At 41.7% G+C, this 21,907-nt stretch overlaps 1 protein-coding gene across 8 annotated transcripts in view; it reads left to right on the forward strand.

The window, feature by feature from the left end:
• Positions 1-21,907, forward strand: part of FHIT (fragile histidine triad diadenosine triphosphatase) — a 1,117,930-nt gene that overhangs the window by 341,132 nt on the left and 754,891 nt on the right. For 6 of the 8 annotated variants that reach the window (XM_075005823.1, XM_075005820.1, XM_075005819.1 and 3 more), the window contains one exon: positions 9,475-9,526. The exons of the other annotated variants lie outside the window; for them this stretch is intronic. The gene's annotated coding sequence lies outside the window, so the exon portion shown is untranslated. The remainder of the gene's footprint in view (positions 1-9,474; positions 9,527-21,907) is intronic. 8 annotated transcript variants of the gene reach the window in all.

Below are 21,907 nucleotides of genomic sequence, written 5' to 3' on the forward strand. Positions count from 1 at the left end.
GTCTCACTTTAACCCCTTGTAAGGCTGGTGTGGCTAAATGTTTGCTTTTCATTGTAAGTTTTTGATTTTGGTAGTCTAGTAGGTGAACACTTTTTAAAAATTCATTGTGTTGACACTTTGTAAACTGTTAGCTCAAATGTGCTTTACAACCTACTCTTCTAAATGTAAGCAGGACTATTTTATCTCAGACACCCTCAGCTCAGGCACTCTGTCTGCTTCAGGGGCTCTTTGTATTTCACCCAAAGCTCTTTGTTCTAGAGTCCTTCCTTCCCTGCTCTTACACTAAGCTGGTAGGTCCAGTCTCCCCATAGTCTGATGGAAAATTTCAAAACACACACTGTCCTTTCTGCGTCAGATAATGGGGCTGTTTCAGGAATTCTCAGATTTCATTGTACCATGAGCCCCATCTGACAATACAAATTACTACACAACTCCAGGAATGGGAGGACCAGAGCCTGAGGCCCACCCAAGCTCAGCTGCCCCAGATGGTGGAGGGGGCAAACTCCAAGAGGTTTAGCCTCATATGGGGAGTCTGTAACCTGAATCCTGCCACTGAGTCTTAGAACCATTGGGTATGTAAAGAGATGTCCACTTTACTCTGTCTGTGCAGTTAACTCCTGCTGGAATTAACCCATTATATGGATAGATCAGACCAGAAAATAGTCATAAAATGCAGCAGGCAGCTCCCTCACTCTTGTCAGGGGGCCTGTCCTGCAGTGGCATGGGATGGAGTTGATCTGTCTCCAACTGTGGTCAGCAGTTTGTCATGGGTGGATACTCCCTGTCCTTCAGATAACAGGCAGCAGAACCATACATTTTTGGTTCCTTATATCTGGCTTCCTGTTCACTTTCTCCTTGCCTCTCTTGAAGGCAAGCTGCAGCTCGTTGGAGATTGTCACCTTTTTAAGACAGAAGTGTGTTTGAATGAGGGCGTGGGGAAGGCTGTGCCCAAACCATGGCTCTGCCTTTTTGACTGTTGCAACACCTTTCTCTAGGTGTGCATGTGAGAGGCGCAAGGTAGAAAACAACAGACTTTAACCAAGAAACATCAGTTCCTTATTAAATGTTAAAACTGAGATGACCCCAGGGTGTTTCCGGGGTCACGGTGTCTGGACGCTGGAATGGAGGACTCAGAAGAGCTATCTAAATCTTCCGCTGTTTACAGAGCCAGAAGAAGGGAAAAGATAGCATGAATGCAGCTACCAAGTGTCACACATCAGATATGACAGGCTGTTCTGCAGTTCAGAAGGATTCTGGCTCCTGCAGGAAGGCAAAAAAACTCTTGCTTGCAGTGATTTCTGAGTCCGCTTTCCTCATCCACCTGCCCATCAGTTTCCTTCTGTGAATGGAAAGGGGAAGCCAGTAAACTCTTTATTCCTCATGTGCCCTATATCTTTTCTCTCCTCAGTGGAAGCTGGCCACTCCCTTGGCTTCACATTGAAGATGAGTTTTGTTTTATTTTTTTCCCAAGGTGACAGTCTCATGGGAGAGTGAACAGCTGTAAGCTCTGAAGTCATCCAGGCCCTTCTGAACCCTTCACCCTGAGAGTTCTTACCGTGTATGTTTATTTTTTTATCTAGTCTGTTTCTTTCTCCTTGGGAGAGGAGTTTCTCTATGTTCCCTTTCAAGGTTTTTCTAGGCCGATTCCATCCTTTGTGAACTGGTTTCTAACTTGGAAGAAATTAATTATTTTGTTTCTTTGTTCCTCGCTTTGAGGGGCACCATGTTAGAACAAATGCCCTTGGTGCATATCTATTTGGTTAGTTAAAAACAAGTAGCAATTTCTGTTCAGTTATGACTCAGTTCCTTGTGCCCTTTATTTTAAAGACTGCATAGTGATTTTGTTCTGGAGTGCTGCATGGGATGCTGTGTCATTGGCTGTACTCCATAAGAGATGTGGGAGGAACAGGAATTCAGACAGAAGGGACATGACTAGTTCTTGAGAGGTGGTCTTGCTCATCAACAGAAGTTGATTGAATAAAAGCTACTCTCTCCCCAACCTTGTTTCTTTAGTGACTGGTTCTCTCAGCTGCCTACTGCAGGAGAGTGAGGTTGACACACATTAGTGCAGGACAGAGACTGGAAGGTCAAAATTCTTCTTCTTTCATTTTACTAGAGCTTCTGGGCTTGTGAGTTAGGAACTGTCTCTTCCCTATCAAGGTACAAATTACAACCTCAGTGAAGTGACAAAAATTTCTCACTGTCATTATCAATTAGGCTGTGTGAATTCTGAGGGTTTTGGAAGGAGCTTGAGACTGTTGGCTGAGCAAGAGCTATAAGTGAACCGACTTTTGTAGAGTTGTGTTGGGGGCAGCAGCCATCTCTCCCACTGAAGCTACCATAAGGGAGGTTGGACCACCAGCATCCCAGTAGTCTGAACAAAGTCAGTTTATGTTGGCCTTTTAAGGTTTGCTGTAGCACTGACCCACTTGCTGCAGTATTGCTAGTAGTATTACATTTATCCCGGCATGCTGTTTGCTGTCCTAGGTTTGGTACTCAGGGATTCTCCTTTTCATTGCTTGTTCTTTTAATTTTTACATCTGTTGCTGAAAGAAGACTGTTCAGGAGAGGGCTTTGCAGAGAGCTCTGAAAAGACTGAGTCAAGCCATATTCCGATCTCCTTTAGCAGGATGTTCTGCCACAAAGACCTCTGTCTCATGGGAACTTCACTCTGGGAACTTCAGTGTCCCCATTGAGATCAGTTTGCTCCAGCGGTCACAGAATGAGAGAGAGTGTGTCTGATCCCATCAAGACCCTACAGGACCTGAATTGGCTGTGGAAGCTGGATAGGGGAGTGGAAGGTGCAGGTCAGTGGTAATGTGTTTTCACAGACATTTCTGCTCCACTGGGGAGTTTGTGATAACAAAAGCTGAGCTTTGGATAGTCTCAGCTGTCAGCTGTCAGCTCCAGGCATGAGTGGAGTTGATAAATGCTTGGGTCACAGTTGCTAGGTCATCATTCAAGAGAAATGGACAGAGCCTACTGCCAATCTTGAGGGGTTTTACATGTCTGTTGAGGAGCAGAGACAATACACTTTTAGTTCTGTTTTTCCCTTAGTCTTTTCTACTTCAGTATATAGAAAAGTCCTCCGGGTGATCGTCCCCTTTATTAACCATGCCAACTAGTGAATCTTTGGCTGATATTTTCTAAGTCAGCTCTTGGTGGAGCTTGAGGCAGTTAATAACTGTTCTGGAGAAAGCTGAAGCAGTCCACTCAGCATCTTTACTGGCCATGACGCTGGACTCAATATGTCCAAGCCATTTGCGTGTTAAGAAATTGTCCAGCTTTCAGTTCCTACAATTCCCTAGGATCGCTTTATGAAATGGAGACAGATGACTTTGCTATTACATGAGTTTTCCTCTCAGCACAACCATGCAGTGCATTATCTCCACTTGTGTATAACGGCAATCCACCTCTTGGGTCAAACTGCCCATAAGAAAATATTTTTGGCCATTCAGAGAATTTTGGGGGAAGAAAACTGACAGACCGTTCTAACGAGTTAAGTTTCTCTTGCCTTCAGGTAGGATTGAGTTTATCAAATTATTCCTTGATCTTTGTTGCTCTGGCTTTCTATCTTTCTTCCCTTGTGTTTTTTTTTAATAAAAATATAAACAACATTAATATTTTTGTGTACAGGTTTCTTTTGAGGGGTAATTCCCAGATAACATTGGAAAATTGTAGCTTTCCCAAAGCGAGTTAGTGAGGTTTCTAAATTTCTGGGATTGCATGTTCCTTTCTAATGCTCAGAGTCTTCAGGCTTCCAAATACAGATTAAAAGGCAAAATTGTTTCCTGCATGGCTTGTAGAGGCTTCCATGTCAGAGTGATAAAATAATGTGAATAGCATTCCAGCTGTTGGTTCTGTGCCTTGTTTGAAGGAAGCTGGTGAGAGAGGGGAACAAATGTTTCAGCCTTTTACATAATTTAAAACCAGAATATTATGTGTTAAGGCAATGGTTAGGTTTAAGTATCACTCAAGTCAAGGGAGTTCCCAGGTTAAGGTAGTTTGAACAATATGAATTTAGCTGGATTCCACACTAAGACACTAAAAAAGGAAACCATCAGAAATTCTTCCTGGAAACAATTTGGCAGGTTTGACATTTAAGAAGCAAGGTTAATTTTGGGATTAGCTGAGTCTCAATGCTCAGCATTTAAGTTGTAGTATTACATTAATGTGGGGAGGTGGTTCTGTATTTGATTAAACAGCAAGCTTCATATTTCCTGAGCACAGGCTTCTGGTCTAGCAGGTCTGGCTTCTGCAGAGTTTAAGGGCTTCACTTACTTTTGAGCACTGCAGCTTCTGGTGGGTCTTGTTCTTGGTAATGTAATGATTACTTGCTACAATAGACTTCAAAGGGAGCCTTGCCAACTTTATTACTGGAGGATTTGGCCTCAAAATGGAAATAATCATCCTAACATTTAAATCTCTTCCATTTCTGTACCCTTCATTGGGACAACACTAACACGTGTGATCTTTAAATTTATTGAAATTGAAAAGTTAAAATGCATGTGCCAGAAACTGCTGAGTTTAAGCAGTCATCACTATTAACTCCGCTAACTGCATTTTTTGCCAGCCTTGGCTTGGTTTTTAATTTTAGTGACATTTAGGCTCCTGGGGTTGATACTTGACTTGGGCTCTGGGGCATGGTTTGGCTATAGTAATGCAGTTGGCAGTATACACTAAGATAAAAAGTTCTTGAGCATTTTGGCTTTCATTAGCTTATAGCCTTCATAAACATTTACTTTTGGGATTGGAAATTTGTGTGTGTAATGCCTAGTGTGCTCACACATAGTTAATTAGGTGGGACACTCCCAAAATGTAGAACTCAAATCCTGGTCCTGGGCTGACTGACTCCAGAAAAGTATTTGTTCTAGATAGTGCTGAGGATAAATGTTGCTATAGAAACACAAGCAGCTGGTGTAGCTAACTGACCAGTATAATTGATATCTGTGGTTACTGATTTTTGAGTCTTGATCCTGTTCTAATTCACTTAATTATGTCATGTAACCAATTAAACTTCTGAAGTATTAACAAAATCTATTTATAACTATCTATTTAGAGCAGTAGGTACCCCATCTATGGGTACTAGCTACATAGGGCCCGTGAATTCCGTAGTAATGATGGCTTGCCGCTACCCAAACTTGATCCCATTCCATGTCTTTGGGTTTGTACGTGAGTAAACGTTCCCAGACATTTGCAAGGGGTTTTCCTCAAACAGCAGAAGATCCCCTGGGTGCTGCTCCTGCATGTCTCCTTTTAAGCGAAGGGGAAGCAGAAGGAAAGGATTGTAGGAGTACATCTATGGGGGACCAATTATAAATAACTGCAATAGGGTCACAATATTAAATAATTTTAGATAATTTTAACTTAAGGACACTGGTGACCGATTACAGTAAGGAAGTGCTCTCGATGAATATCCATGAAGTTCTAATTTTTCTGCTTAAGTTGGTGGGCCAAATTGTCATGGTTTAAATAAATGTAGCTTCCAGATTTGGCCCTGCACTTTAAATACATTTAATAAGAGTTGAGGCTAATGGGAGAGATTTGAGCTGTTACCGGTAATTTGTACTGAGATTTCCCCAGACAGTTAACAGAAATCCATTTAATAAAATGATTATGCAAACGAAATCTCCGAAATGCTGTACTGAGAATCAAACTTAAAACCTTGCACTTCTATGACAAAGACACTTTTTCCGTGTTTGTGATAACATTGTCATGGTATTTGAATGCTTAAGTATAATGCATAAAGTTCAAGAGCTTCATGTTACTGAAGGGCCTACAATTTTGGATTCAGCACGTTTGGTCAATGTTTATTAAATTTGGTAAATACTTTTAAGCCTCTTGGCAGTAAGCTTTGATAATGTTTTACTGTCAAGGTTAGTAAGCATCCTGGTATTTGGAACAACAGCTCCTTAGCTTTTGTATGAGACTGTTTTCTTAGTAAAAGTTATTGCACATGTGAGGTAAATGCCATTGAAAGAGGTTAAGCTCTGATAACTCCAGTTCTGTGTGTCTGTACCTGGTTAAAGACTTCAGGTGTTTGTCCTTTTGGGCTGGGACTCTAAAACGATGGAAGACTAGGGATGGCCTTAAAACGTCTTCAGGAATTTGGTTCTTCTAGAATTGTAGTCAGTCAGTTAGATTGTGCACATTTTGAGGAACTGTCAGGCTGGAAAACATTTCAGTCCTTGTTTGTTTTTCCCATTTGTCCCCTTTTATACTAATAACCTTAATTGCAACTATATACTGTAGACCTGCCATGTCTAAATATGGTCCCTGGTCAAGAAAGCACGTGCTTTTGGTCTGCTCAGAGCTAAAGTTTACTTGATCCTACTTAATTGTCAGTTGCTAATTTTGCTTAAAGGCAGCTTAAAATATATAAAAATACCTTCCTAACAGCAAATTACACTTGCAAATAATTAATTACAGTAAGCATTGTGGCCAATGTATGAAAAGTGGCAATTTCTTAAGCAAATTACTATTTTTGTTCTTGAAAACTTTCTTGCATTCATTAGTATTAAAGATCTATCTATAAATGTATATAATTATAGGTATTTTGGATTTTGTCATATGATATGATTACACTCAAGAGATAGGGGACACAAAAATAGATACTTAGTGAAAATGTCAAAGGTAAGCAATTTAAAGTATCTTTATCAACAAAGTTAGTGACTTAATTCAATGAAGATGCCAGAAGATATTCTGTTGTAGTTATTGATGGAATTTGAGCCAGACAATTTAAAAAATGAGGATATCTGTTTTACTGCTAATACAGTTTAAAGCTTCTATGAGTGTTTAATAAAGTGAATGCATAAGCCACCTCTTATTTTAAAATTGTCAATACATAAAAAATTGTTACTTTTTGAGGAAAAATGTACCAGGACGTTGAGTGGGATCTGCTTTTTTTTTTTTTTTTTTTTTTTTTGGTCTCTTAAAAGCAACAGAAAAAAGTAGGTTCTTACTCCACTAAGGCATAAGTCTCGAGATAATGAACACTAACTTTTTCAGAGCATAGTAATAATTTTGCTGGTATGAAGTCTGACTGATGTTGGAAGTCTGCTTCCAAATGAATGTAAATACCCTGCTACAATTAAAAACAACTGTCCAAATGAGGTGTTATTGAAAAGAGTTTTTGTGGGCTACTGAATATTTGTTAGATACGTATTTATGCTAGAAAACTTGCTGCTGATCATATTGCCTTGCAATGTACGCCACTCAGTCCACTTGTTCCTAGATTTTTAACGTTTCCTCATCCATTCCTGTGTGCCAAATCTAGTGAAGCTTGGCAGAATCTTCCTAAGTGATGATTCCTTCTTTGTCATTAAACCTGAAGATGAAGAAATTGAAGTAACAAAACCGATTTAAGGCCAGGCAGTATGATTATTGCTTCCCATTTCCTATGCAGAAGTAGATTTCGGTGTGCTTCACAAGCTTTAATGTTGTTGTTCTCATAACATCTTCCTGAAATAGGGAAGTCCTATGATCCCCATTTGACATGTGGGGAAGTGAGGCACTAAGGCCAAGTGACTAAGTGTTGGGAAGAAGCACACGAGGGGGAGAACAGCAAAGGAAGACCCGTGATTCAAAAGGAGAAAGTAGTCCAATGAACAAATTTTCCAAGGTGTTTTTACACAAATGCAAGAACCCTGGGAAACAGGAAGAATTAGCAGCCCTGGCACAGTTGATGAAGTCTGAGGTGATTCGAATATTGGAGACTTGGTGGGATGACGCTCATAACTGGAGCACAGTTAAGGAAGGGTATTAACGGTTGAGGAAGGACAGGCAGAGGAGAAAGAAGGTGGAGCTCTGCTTTATGTAAGAGAGCAGTATGATTGCTCAAAGCTCCAGCATACAGAGGGAGAAAAGCCTGTTGAGAGTCTTTGGGTCAAACTTAGAGGAGGAGCAACAGAGGTGATGATTTGGTTGGTGTCTGCTACAGACCACCTCATCAGGTGGATAAGATAGACGAGGCTTTCTATCGACAATTAAAAGACGCTTCCAGATCACAGACTCTAGTTCACATGTAGACTTTAATCACCATGACATCTATTGATAGACCAATACAGCAGCATACAGACAATCCAGGAAGTTTTTGGAGAATGTTGGGGATAACATCCTGGTACAAGTGGTGAAGGAACTAAACAGGGGCCGTGCACAGCTTGACCTGCTGCTAACAAACCGGGAGGGAACTTTCAGGAGAAATAGAAGTAGGTGGCAACCTGGGCTGCAATGATCATGAGATGGTGGATTGTGGGATCCTGACAAAAGGAAGAAAGGTGAGCAGTAAAGTACAGACCCTTGATTTCAGAAAATCAGACTTTGACTCCCTCAGAGAACTGAATGGCAGGATCCCCTGGGATGCTAATATGAAGGGGAAAGGAGTCCAGGAGAACTGGCAGAATTTTAAAGAAGTCTTTGTGAAGGCAGAGGAACAAATCATTCCAATGTGCAGTTAAAAAGAAAAAAAGCAAATATGGTGAGCAAACAGCTTGGCTTACTGGGGAAATCCTTGGCGAGCATAAACTCAGAAAGGATGCATATAAGAAGTGGATTTTCCTGGTCGTGCAACCTGTAGTTGTCCAGCCTCACAGATAATAGAGGCGCAATATAGAGAGATGGTGATAGTACTTTTAGCTACTGCTGTGGCTTGAGGATCCAGAAATAAATCTAAATTATGAATGTTGAGGACAATAAGTTGAGAAACCTCTTCTGATGACACAGGAGTTTTGAGAACTGAGCATCCATACAGCATCAGCATCTCTAGCCGACTTTCCTCCACCACGACAGCAGGACTGTAGGGGAAAGGAATTTAAAGTCTGACTTTCCCTTCGCCTCTGCAAAACACAAATACAGGTTTTTGCTCATTATTTCATATTGTGTTGAAAACAAACAGTGATTTAGCTTCTTTCATTGCCAGTGTATGCCCATGATTGCTGATTCTCAATAACCAACATGGGTTCTGTCCTGCTCATCCCAAGGCTGGCCTCTGCAAAGTAGGCTGCTTGTTTTATGATGTTCAGTTTAACTTCTTTGTACAGTGGTACAATTTGTATCTGTGTTCTAATGAGCCCAAAGGAGTCCTATTGTGATTCAAGAAAGAAAAATATGAGAACATATGACACTTGTATAACAGAGAAACATCATTCCTTTGTGCCGTTTTCTTTAAGGTATCATCTTTATCCCAACTGGCTGCCCCTCCATCATCAGTATACAATCTACTTTTTCTCTGAACCACATCTGTTTCAGCTCAATTACCTAATTCTATATGTTTAGTGCTGTTAGTATGAAACAGATATGTATGAGTAGTAATTTCCTTCTTAAAAAGTATTTTACCAGTGTGTTAAATGTCTCTCTCAACCTCATCAGTGCCTGCAGTAATTTGGGGAACTTCAGTCACCAAATGTCTCCTGTTTTATGACAAAACATGGCTGATTCTCGAAACTTAATTTCTTTTTTGCGTTTTCTCTGCTACAGTTACTCAAGACAATAGTATCCTGATTGTGGCACAGTGATCAGAAACACACAGGTAATTCCAGATGGGGTCTAAAAAAGTTCAATAGCAGTACTGATCATCTGTTTTCTATTCTATCCTTCAGATACTGTGCATTGTAGTATCTTGCCTTTACCTTATGCTTTAAAGACAGATTTTTTGTATCCATGCTGAACCATTTAACTGGCTAATGTGATTGGAGCATCTGTCTCCTTTGTTAGAGCCTAACAGTAAAGAGCCCTGCCAGTGGTGATTTCTGCATTCAGCTATAAAGAGCAAGAAGGAACATGAGGAGGTAGGGCTTAAGGAAAGAACGTGGATTTACAAGCAGCAGCCACTTGTGGATTTGTTTTCTGTGTTGTAATCTCTCCAAAGTTTACATTTTCATTCTATTCTCAATATAAAAGGCCTGGGGAATGGATTTACTGTACTATATGCTGCGTTTTTTACATTGGGTCATTCTGCATGTTAATAGCATGGACGTATTAACTGCTTTAAAATAAAATTTCGTATGGCTAATTTGAACCAACTATATCAACTGGCTTAAAGGGACCAAGTTAAAATGAAGAGCTGGTCTTTTTTGGCAGGCTCACATTATGAAAAGGATGAAGTTCATTTGAAGCCAGAAAATTCATTTTCAATGAATTCCTTTTCAAGGTGATAATAGAATAATATGTGGTTCCAATCTGACGTCTAACCCAGTGTGAAAGTGTATCAGACAGAAGGGTTGGATCCATAAAAGTAGTGGCTTTCATGAAATTCACACTTCGTAGCCTCCAGGAACAGAAGCAGGAAAATAAATGGCAAGACAGATACTTTCCCATTGTTAATGAGGTGCAGTGAGTCTGGGGTACGAAACCATTACTGCTTCATGCAGCTAGAAATGTAGAGTGGTGATCAGCAAAGGAGTATCTCGCCCTCCCTCTGCACAGGTAAAGTCTTCACCTAAGCTGACTCCATTCTTTTTCATCTCCAACTTTCCTCTCTCATCTCTGTGCTCTGCAGAGCATCTTTTACATTGCACCCCCACCCCATCCTCCTAAATAGCCTCTTGTGCTGTGTCTTCTCTTCATTTTCTTCTGTTGCGACTAAGCAGAAGATTTTGTAACAGATTTTTTTAAGGCACAGAGAAGTCACATGCAATAAAGAGAAATTCATGAAAGCGATGACCTGGGGATCTGTAGGTCCCCACACTGACAGTGGTGTGGTATCTGGGAGTTTAGGGGCCCCTACCATGAGATGGGTGTCAGAGCTCCAGAGTCTGCTGCTGCCCATGGCTTGAAGCTGTGGGAGCCCTGCTAAGAGGAGCAGCTGGGAGCAGTGGGAACTTCCTGCTGTCCATGATGGCAGGGAGCTGTTGTGGAGTACAGCTGCTGCCTGTGGCAGCTGGGAGCTGTGGGGTTTCCCCTCTGTCTACCTCTCTTGAGGTCTCCCACTGCACGGGCAGCCAGGAGCTGCAGGGGTTTGCCCACACCCAGAGGTGCAGCTGCCTGCCCCAGTGGGTGGCAGGGAGCTGTGCAACTCATGGCTGTTGTAGGCTGAGGTCATGGAGGTCTCCAGAAGTCATGAATTTGTGATTCCCATGATCTGAGTGACTAAGTGGTAGCCTTAGTTATGAGTTCAGTAAGGCTGACTTGACAAGAACAGGAAAGAAGAGACTGGTGGCATGTGGTGTGGTATCAAACAGGGTGAACAAACTTTTTAGGTCCTGCAATTAGCTGTGCCCCACCCCCCATCCTGTGGGAAGACCACAGGAAGGAATGCAGTTGCACTCAGGAAGGGTGTGATATGCTCAGGAAGGGGGCGCTGGGAGGCTCCAGGTGTTGCCCTAAAGGGAGAGGGGTGGTCGGGGGACCATTCCAGGATGGTACCAAGGAGGAACCCTGGGAAGGTACCTTATCAAGCCGGGAACTCGCAGGCTGCCCCCACTGCTTGACTCAGGGTCTGTTCACATTCTGATTGGCCCAGCTGCAGGGGTTGTTCCCTTGGTGATAGACGCGGAGGAGGCTGCACAGAAGAAAGGAGAGAGCTGGTGAGGCAGCGGAAGCCAAATGGGGGGAGGCCGATTGTGTTGCACCCCCCCTTTCAAAATGTCATATCCCCCACTTTGCACACCACTGAAATAGAAATTGCTGTTCTCCAGGGGCCTCTAACCTACAATGGGGCAAGTATAGATCAGCCCAGGGAATTAGGGAGCTGTACAAATCTCTTGGAGGGGTTCGGTTTGGGGCCTTACATTTGTATAAAAACTCAATCCTAACATCAGCTATTCCATATCAGGAGAACAACGTTCTTTATCATTCATGTTATTCCCGAAATGGTTTTGTCAAATGAATTTTTCTAAAATTCTGTTACAGCATATTAGAGGAAAGATGCCACCATTGGAATTAAAGAAGGCCAGTGAGAATGATCAAAGAACTTTCTTCTAGGCAGGAGGCATCTGTTTGTAGCCTGTTCTCAATGTTTGATTTCAGCAATGTAATTAACTCTTGTGCACGATGAGAAGATTTGTGAATGCCACACTGGTGCAATCTCCTAGCTTGCTTCACTGATTTATATTCTTATTTTCTTTGCACGTTCAATCTGGAAGCATCTGTTGAGATTTTGTTTTCTTTTTTGACTGATTTTTTTTTTTTTAAAAGGGAACACTAAGAACAGGCACCTCTCTCCCTGCCCCTCCACCAGCAATAACCAAATCCAGATTCAGCAAAATGCAAACAAATAGAGGCAAATGAGACTTTTTGGATGGAGGAGAAAGATTTTTGTTTTGTTTCCGTGCTGTGCATCCTAAAGCTTTCAGTGGCCCCTCGGGTGTGTTGTGGAATACATACTCTGCAGTATTTTCCAATAACTGATTTCAAAATTTCTTTGTGATTAGCCGACGGGCTCAGTGCATAGTGCCTTCTTCAGTGGTTTAGAAAACTACTGCAGCACTCCCTGGAGGAATTAGTTTTATTAGAGACAATTGTGGGTGAAGCTCATCTACTATTTCTGGCACCCACACCCTCTCTAGTTGCGATATGTAAGAGTAAACATTTCAAGGCAAGGCAATTTAGTTAATTTGCTGTTTCATCATTTGCACTTGATAGTGCTCCTTTCTGAGCACTGTTTGCTCCTCTGCATTTGATTTTTTTTTTTTGAGAACTGCAAAGGCAAATTCAGTGATGTTTTTTCATTGTCCGTTTATACTTGCATGCTGTGAGAATAAAGTGCGTGTCAAACATGAATGATCTCATAAGGTTGAACAGTAAATATACAGATGCTTGATTTGTTACTCATATTGGTAACTAACTTCTGAATGCTTGAAAGAACTTTGCTTATTATCAATGATACAATCACATTTAAAAAAAACAAAACTTAAACTAGTATTGCAGTGATACACAGTTAATACCTTTTATGAATCTTTTTTGAAGGATCAGCACCTGGGTATTTCAGTTAGTGCAGTTTGGCCATGGATTGTGGTTTGTTACAATGGTTACCATGTAAGTACCTGCTTAGAGTAGTATTTGATGTACTGTGTTTGCTGCTTATTTTGTATGTAGGAAAATAGTCGTCATTAAGAACAGAATGATGTGATCTCAGAAACTACTTCTGATCAAGTGTTGGTAAATGATGACTTTAGTGATGACCACTGGAGTTTATATGTTAGGTTATAAAATATACCTTAAAAAGCTTAGCAAAGCCCTGCATATAGTTATATCTTACATGTTCATGGGCACATACACTTTCCCATCTGAGAACAGATGGTTTGCTGGCTATAAGGTGCTTTAAGGTATATAAATGAAAAAGTGCATATAGCTAAGTGGGATGATGTGTAATTTAATATTAAATGTGTTCAAATATACCCATACTTATTGATATTACAAAGAACCGTACGTTTGCACATATAATTACATATACCTGACCGCTGTTTTTTAGATCCGTGAGGGGAATTGTGTGTCATCTGTGAGATCACTGGCACAATGCATGCCAAGTAGGTTGGATGTGATGTTACAGCCATACAACATTCCTAACAAAGACAACCTAAGGTTGTCAAAGTAATGCAGCAAGATACTGTCCTGGGATTCTTTTGGGGTGAAACCTGAGAGGAGTAAGTTGTAGACCACAAATGACTACAGCTGAGGGGCATTGAACAAGGTTAAGGTTTGAGAAAATTCGTTCTCAGGAAAAGATTCTGACTTCAGACTTCAAAGGGGGGGTGGGGCGGAAACCTGAGCAGAATTACTCCTGAATAAGGAAGGTTGCAAAGGGTGATGAGTGGAAAAAAACCCAACTATGATGTAAATAGATTTGTTACATATTCAGATAGCGTTAAGAACAGTTTGTATCTTTGTGTATTTACTGTAACTTTATATTTTTCTGGTGGGCTGGTATGTCAGGTTTTCCTCCAACACCTTTCCTCTCATTCCTCAGTCTGTGCTGTTAGTGGATTGCATACAAACACATTCCCCCTACCCATGGGCATTGCTATATTTAGTGAAAAGGGCATAAATAGCCTGTGTCTGACCACTCTTCAAATAATGTGAGCTACGCCTACACTGCCCCTCCCTTTCAGAAGGGGCATTCAAATGAAGCTGATTGAAAATGCAAATGAGGTGTGGATTTAAATATCTGATACCTAATTTTCATACTCTTACAGGAGCTCCCTTCTGAAAGAGCTGTTTTTGAAAGCCAAAATAGCCATGTAGACTGGGTTCATTCAAAAGGAAACACCGCTTTTGAAAGCAGCCTTCTTCCTGAAAAAAATTAGGAAAAAGACCTTGGCGTTTGAAAACAGTTCTTTTGGAAGCAGGATCCTTTGGGAGTATTCAAATGTGGGGTGTGATATGTAAATCCGCACCTCATTTGCATTTTTGATCGGCCTCTTCTGCATGTGCCTTCCAAAAGGGAGTGGCAATGTAGATGTTGCTGTGGTGGTTAAATACAGAGTCATAAAATTTAAGCCAGAAGGAACCACCAGCTCGTGTAGTCTGACCCCTGCAAAAAGGGAGGAGAGGATTTTAATTCCTCCATGAACACATTCAGAAAAGGTGAATGGTGGCAGGCTACGTTGTCACAGAAACCAGCTAAGGAACTGCTCTCTTACAGATGGGTTCCACTAATAAGAACATACCAGTGACAGCTTTGCTCAAAGCATTTTCTATTACTAAAACTAACGGGAAGAGAGCTTTGGTGCAGATGGGAGTCCCCCTTTGATGGAAACATTTGAACAGGTGTGCTTGAGCATGCTCTTGCTAAATCAAGAAGAATGGCTGTATGCTCTGTACTTCAAGGATACTTGCATGTCTGTGGGGATACATCCTGGACACAGAATAATACAAAGAAGAACCAGAGACACTGGTGTGCCTCTTCTAAAGTGTTTCTTTGGGGACTAGCATCTGTTGTGTGTGTCTCTGAAATGTTTAACAGCTGTGGTGTTTTACCCAACTTGTGTAGGAACATGGGATTTTTTGCTAATTGAATGATTGGGTGATGGACATCAAAGCAAATAACACATCTCCAAGCTGTCCCAGTGCCTAAGCCAGATAGCACCTACATTTTGTTTATTTTATTTGTTTAGGTTTTTAAAATGCAGTATATTTGTAACGCTAAGCATTATAAAGAGCAGCTAGCTGCAGCTAAGCCTGGGTGAGGGAGAGCTAGTTTTGGTATCTGTGTACAATATCCAGAGGCACTGAGACCTCATCTGGGGTGAGTGAAGTCTCTGCTCTACAGCCTCAGTTGAGAGCCAGTGGGCCTTTAGCTCATTTGGTAGAGTGCAGGGCTTTAGACCCTGTGCTTGCAGGTTCTGTCCCTGGTGCTAACAACCTGGGTCTGTCAGCGTTACATGTGGGAAGCATTTTGAAGAACAAGAATGCATTCAGGCATCACCTCAGTCAGTCTACCCTGTAGTCATCAAGATGGCAAATAGTTCTGAGGAAATATCTAAGGAGCATTAACTGCTAGGAGCTTTCTTCACCTGACAGTCAGCCAGAAATCTGCACACTGCCCGGACAGATGAAATCCAGGCTACAGTGAGCCATTCTTGTATGGCCTCCAGGACTGCCTACTTCAGCATTACTGTACCTGGAAAGAAAATGGATGTGCATACAAGCATGGCCCTTCCACAGCATATGGTACAGATGATATTAACCTGAAGCTCTGGCTACTCACTGAATAGTGAGTCAAACTAAAGAGCTGTTGTTCAAAGCCTTCATTAGACTATCCCAGGCTACCTTATAACTTCCCGGGCTGCTTCATGCTCTGCATTACCCATTGCAACTATTTCTCCTTGGAGCAATGAACTGTCCATTGGTCAAAGGCAGAATCTCTAGGCATCTGATCCGTAGCTGTGGATCTGAATGAGGAGAATAACCAAGACCCTCACCATGTGCAGAATATAATGTAAAAGATTTGCTTTGCTCTATCTTTTCCCCCAGAGATAGTATTTACATCAAACTTCCCACTGATAGAGGCTGTGGGGAAAGGAGGAGAAAGGAGATCCTTCTGCATATAACTTAGAATGTCCAAGGTACACAGAACCCCTGGTGATAAGAACTCATGTATTAAATGGTAAATACTCGGATATATAGATCAGTGTTATGCTTAAAAATAATAGTACTAAAATAAGATAACTTTTATGTGACTGAACTTTGCCTGTTAAGATTATGTAAAAAGGAATGGATCTTTGATGGGGATCCATTATTTGGGTGAACAGTCTGCTGGAAATTACTGGAAGGGACTCTGAGAATTCAGGGTTTGGCTATTAAAGGTGAACTCATTTGAAACTATGAATGCAGTAATATAGTATAGATGAAGCAACTTAACCAAAATGTAATTTAGTTTGTATTCTTAATTATTGACTCAGATACAGCATTTGAAAACTTGAGCCCTGCAAAAGAAGAGTGAATACTAGTAGGTTAGTTTGTTGATTTGAGAGCAGAAGCTTGATCATGATAACGCAGAACCTATGCTAATTAGGATGCATCATTTGCTATAATATATACCATTCACTATGGCTTTGCAAGAGTTTTGTTTCTTATTGATTGTTACCTTGACCTGTTTGGTAACCTTCTTTCTTCCCTGGGAAGAGGGATGGAAAACTCAAGTGTTTTCTCTTCCTGATCAATTATGCCATCTTAAGTTTGGTAACATTGTGTTTGGTGAAGAATCACAGTTTAGAATTCAGTGCCTGTGCTTGGTTCGTCTCGAATCCCTACAGGTAGTATTGTATTTTGTCTTTTAAGATAAAATCGTTAAATAGAGTGTTGAAAAGAAACCCACTAATCTGCCTAATCCTGCCTTCTCTTAGTTTCTTTCCTGAGAGTTAATTGAGATGCCTTGTCACCTTCCCTGCCAAAACCAGAGCGACGGCAGCCAGGTCTGCAATCACCTTTATTAAGGAGGGACTGAATTGAACATGCACAATATCACCACTGCCCTTTAGAATCCTTTAGAATGTTTGGCCCTGTGGTCTCTTGTGTGTTTTCAAACTCACCTAAGTACTGCAACAACAACTTTCATTTCCTGAGCAAGAGGTGATGTGATGGGTATGGTGCAATGCAGGCTGGAAAGGCTGTTACTCTTTGAGGATGCACTGTGCAGTGTCAGACTACAGTGTGCACTTGGAGATGAGAAGTTGCTACCATTTTGTGGGGTGGGCGACGGGAGGGAGAAGTTGGCTCTACCTGCCTGGTGAAACCAGACATCACTGTGTGGGGATAGCAAGTGAAGATTTATACAAAATAATGAATGCTTTCCAAATAATGGATGTGGTTTGGGGAGTAAAACTGTCATTAAAAATGAAACCTACCCCTCTACCTAGTGTGGCTTTTGTAGCACAAATGCCAGGTTCAAGGAGAACAAACAATACTTGCAGAGTGAACTAATTCCGTTTTGAGGTTAGGATACAAGTTCAAAGGCAGAGCTATTGCACAGTTTGAATTTTATATGAGAGAAAGGCAGCAGCCTCCTTAGCGTTGCAGTGCGAAAGCTTACGTGGAGGCTTGTGAAAAGCAATTTATTTTCGATTATGGCACAGCAACTATCATTTAAACAGCTAGGGATTGTAATTGAACTCAGAACCAACCTCTCCCTGAACTCTGAGTGCAGTTATAAGTTTATCCAACCTTGTTCTGAGTAAACAGTTGTGCCAAACCTTTAAGATAGAAATGGGAGTTGACGCCAACTTACTGTACAGCTTCTGTACTGGGGACCTACCTAGTTTGCTCAAAGTTAAATTGGGCAAAATACATATGTGTTAGCTGCAAGTTTTGCCTTTGGGGTTGGATTCTAACAATAACTGCAGTAGGAGGAAGCAATTGGGAGGAAACCAGAGAAATACAGTTAGAGTTCAGAGAGGAAGCCGTGCTAGTCTATACACTATCAAAACAAAAAGCAGTCAAGTAGCACTTTAAAGACTAGCAAAATAGTTTATTAGGTGAGCTTTTGTGGGGCAGACCCACTTCTTCAGACCATAGCCAGGTCTGTCCCTGAATTAGAGTTCAGTGCATAATTCACTTTGTGGGAAGGTACCATGTGTCTTTGCAAATAATTGGACACCCTGGGCCTGCTCCTCAGACGTTGTGAATTGATGTTGCTCCACTGAAGTCAGTGGTCTGCTGTTTCTGGTGGTTGTTACTAGACAGAGGAAGGGGTGGCACTCGCACAGCTCAGGCGAGCTCTGCTTCCATTATATCACGCAAGGTGTTTCTTTCTTTCTTTTGGAAGAGTAATTTGTTGTTTCTTCACAACCTTTGGGTCCCTGTTGTAAATGAGATCTATTAGTAAGATACTTCTTTCCTCTGCTAATGTCTTGAATTTTCAAATGGAAAACTTCAACTGAAAATAATAAACAGAATACAAATAAAGCACTGATTGCAATGAAAGATCAGTTTTATTTTAAATCTGTCTTTTCCCTTTCTTGGGAAGCCTCAGAAGCAGCCCTTGTATGGAATAGTTAAGCTACTTCATAGGCAACATGTTCCAAGGCTGTACATGTCTATTGAGTGATAAGCTGCACACAAATGTCTAATATTGTATTTAGTGCACATACATCTGTAGTAGCTTGTGTAGTAAGCCAAAATAGCTCGAACGTTTTATTTTAATCTTCATAGGACAGACAAACACATGTCATTCTGTTTCTGTTCCCTTTTTTTTTTTTTTTTGCTTATCTTCCAGTGGACCTGGACTTTTATCTATGCTCCTGCTCCAAGGAATGTTAACCAAGTAGTTAGCAGGAAAAGGCTAATAGAAGTTTAACCTCTCTAGTCCAGCACACTCTCGTCTGGTAACATTCATAATCCACCATTATTTTAATTAGCTGGATGCCCACTTACCATGGGTGACCAACTATTCCGTTGTCCCATAAAATTTGTTTCCAGCCACCAGTCCTGGCTCTCCACGTTCTGTGCTGTTATTTAGCTGTAAATTACCCCTAAATGTCTTCTAAGAGCCCAGTAATCAGTGGAAGTGTTTGCAATGTGCTAGACAATATTGACCTCCTGTGGTCCAGCAAATTCTCTCATTCGGCGCCAGTCAGGTCTGAAGGGTGCCAGATTAGCAAGGTTCAACCGGTACTGCTTCTGGCTTTTAAAAACAGAATTGCCCCTGCTTCATTTTATTTTATTTTTATGGTTAGATGTCCTGAAATACCAAAAGGCAACAGAAGATAAGCTGTTTTAATAAATGTATCACAAAACTTAATGCATAAGCTTTTTGTTACTGCAGGTAGAACCTGGTGACTTGGGCTGCAAGTGGGTATGAGGGAATAGCAGGGGGTAACAACTCTGTCCCTGCATTTCCTACCTCAACTCTGAGATTGGGCACACAGAAGTAAGCAGGTGCTATATGCATGATGTCTTCCCTTGCTTTCCAAGAGTGAGTGGGCAGTTCAGATTTGTGCTATGGCCCCATCCCACCCTATCACCTCTCATCCTCATTGGTCAATATCGTATGCCATCAGCACCCCTACAGCCTAACCCCACATTCCTTCCCTTGCAAGGTGGATACAGGGGTGGAACTGAGGATCACAGGCTACGTGATTAAGAATGCATCTTGTGGCTGCTTCTTGGGTGGTGCATCTTAGATACCAGGCCTTGCTCAGAGCTGGGCCTAGCATCAACTGTTCTAGCCATTGGATGAATTACAAATTCTAGCACAGGGGTCAGCAACCCCAGGCAAACTTGCCAAGAGTGGCACGTGAGCCAGTTTTCAAAGGCACATGAAGCAGCAGCTCAGCTTCGCCCCCACATGTGGCTGGGAGGTTGTGCTTGTGCTTGACCTGCATCCATGGAGCAAGAGCTGGGGCCAGAGCCACCACTCACCCTTCTGTGGCATGTGGGGGGGAGGACCTCCACCTGAGCTCAGGGCCTGCCTTTGTAAGTCACTTATGCTTTCTGTGCATCGGTTTGCCCAGTGCTTTGTGAAGCTGGGAGAGTGCCTGTCTGCTGCAGCTCTGTAATCAATGAACACCTGCACCTCATAGTAACAAGGCTGGCCATTTACTTTGTCATTTCACAAGATGTTCAACTGTTCCTTTAACAAACACTATTTGTTTTTTGGAATTATTACCCAATTTGGCCCATTGTACATCTCTTATCAACAAAGACAGCATTTACTTTAAGGCTTTATGTGGTGATATTATACAAATTTAATATCAGAGTCCCTGCCAATTACTCAAAACTTATGAATGTCTTAACAGTGAATTTGTATTTGATTTCTCCATACTCCATTTTTACCTGTTAAAGAGTAAGGTTCCTCAGTGTCCAAATGGATAAACTTGGCATCTTAATTTATTATTAATAAAGCTGTTGTAACTAGGACTATTAAGCCGTGTCTACACGTGCACGCTACTTCGAAGTAGCGGCACTAACTTCGAAATAGCACCCGTCACGGCTATATGTGTCGGGCGCTATTTCGAAGTTAACTTCGACGTTAGGCGGCGAGACGTCGAAGTCGCTATCCTCATCAGGAGATGGGGATAGCGCCCTACTTCGACGTTCAACATCGAAGTAGGGACCGTGTAGTCATTGCGCGTCCCGCAACTTCGAAATAGCGGGGTCCGCCATGGTGGCCATCAGCTGAGGGGTTGAGAGACGCTCTCTCTCCAGCCCCTGCGGGGCTCTATGGTCACCGTGGGCAGCAGCCCTTAGCCCAGGGCTTCTGGCTGCTGCTGCGGCAGCTGGGGATCCATGCTGCAGGCACAGGGTCTGCAACCAGTTGTCAGCTCTGTGGATCTTGTGTTGTTTAGTGCAACTGTGTCTGGGAGGGGCCCTTTAAGGGAGCGGCTTGCTGTTGAGTCTGCCCTGTGACCCTGTCTGCAGCTGTGCCTGGCACCCTTATTTCGATGTGTGCTACTTTGGCGTGTAGACGTTCCCTCGCAGCGCCTATTTCGATGTGGTGCTGCGCAATGTCGAAGTTGAACATCGACGTTGCCAGCCCTGGAGGACGTGTAGACGTTATTCATCGAAATAGCCTATTTCGATGTAGGCTTCACGTGTAGACGTAGCCTTAGTGACTTTAAAAAGTCAAAAGGTCACATTTCAGTGCTCTGCCTTGGAAAGATTGCTGACCCCTGCCCTAGCAGGTCTACTGTGTTTTTGGATACTCCAAATTGATCTGATACTAGTTTAAAAAGCCTAGGGAACCAGACATGCCCATACCTCTTAATGTTAAGTACAATTTGACAACAAATCAGGATGAAATCTATCTGAATGTAGGAAAACTAATAATCGTCAACTCTTTTAAAAGGTGCACAAGGTCCTGGCACTCAGCTTGTCAAGGGAATATTACACTTTTTAACTAAATTAGCAGTCAATGCATAACACATCTTACTCAAGAGAACTCTGAATGCTGCATGTTATTCTGTAAAATAAATCTGTTCAGTCCCCAAAATGCCATTTAATCTCCATACATAGCTTGCACTTGACAGCTCAACCTATTTCAGTGCTTAGAAAAATTTCTGTTAAAATACCAAAGTAAATTAATGGATTTGTTTAGAATGAGCTGGCTGTTTTGTTCTTCATTTTTGCTGGAAGTTGATAACTTTCTCCCACCTCTATTTAGCATTTTCTTCAGCAGGGAGAGGTTGAATACTAGTTACCCTTTAAAACGGTGCCAGGAAGTCTGTTCAGTTACAGCTGTTGGCTGGGAGATGAGCTGGTTGCTTTTCCACACTCTCTTCAGTTTTCCTTGCATGTGAGATCTCTATTGACAGGTGACATTAAATGCCACAATTCAGTGAGAAAAATTGAAGTATACCTTCAATTGATCTGCTGCAAATGCGTTCAGTGGTAGTTAAAACCAAGCACAGACAATCAGGTCAAAGAAACATACTGATTATTTAATAATAGCCTAATAGACACTGTTGCTGCAAGATCGGTTCCTTCCTTAAGACATTAAAATGTATATGCACGCTAAAATTATCTGCACAGGTAG

Source organism: Carettochelys insculpta, chromosome 11 (genome assembly GCF_033958435.1).
Source record: "Carettochelys insculpta isolate YL-2023 chromosome 11, ASM3395843v1, whole genome shotgun sequence".
NCBI classification, from domain to species: Eukaryota; Metazoa; Chordata; order Testudines; family Carettochelyidae; genus Carettochelys; species Carettochelys insculpta.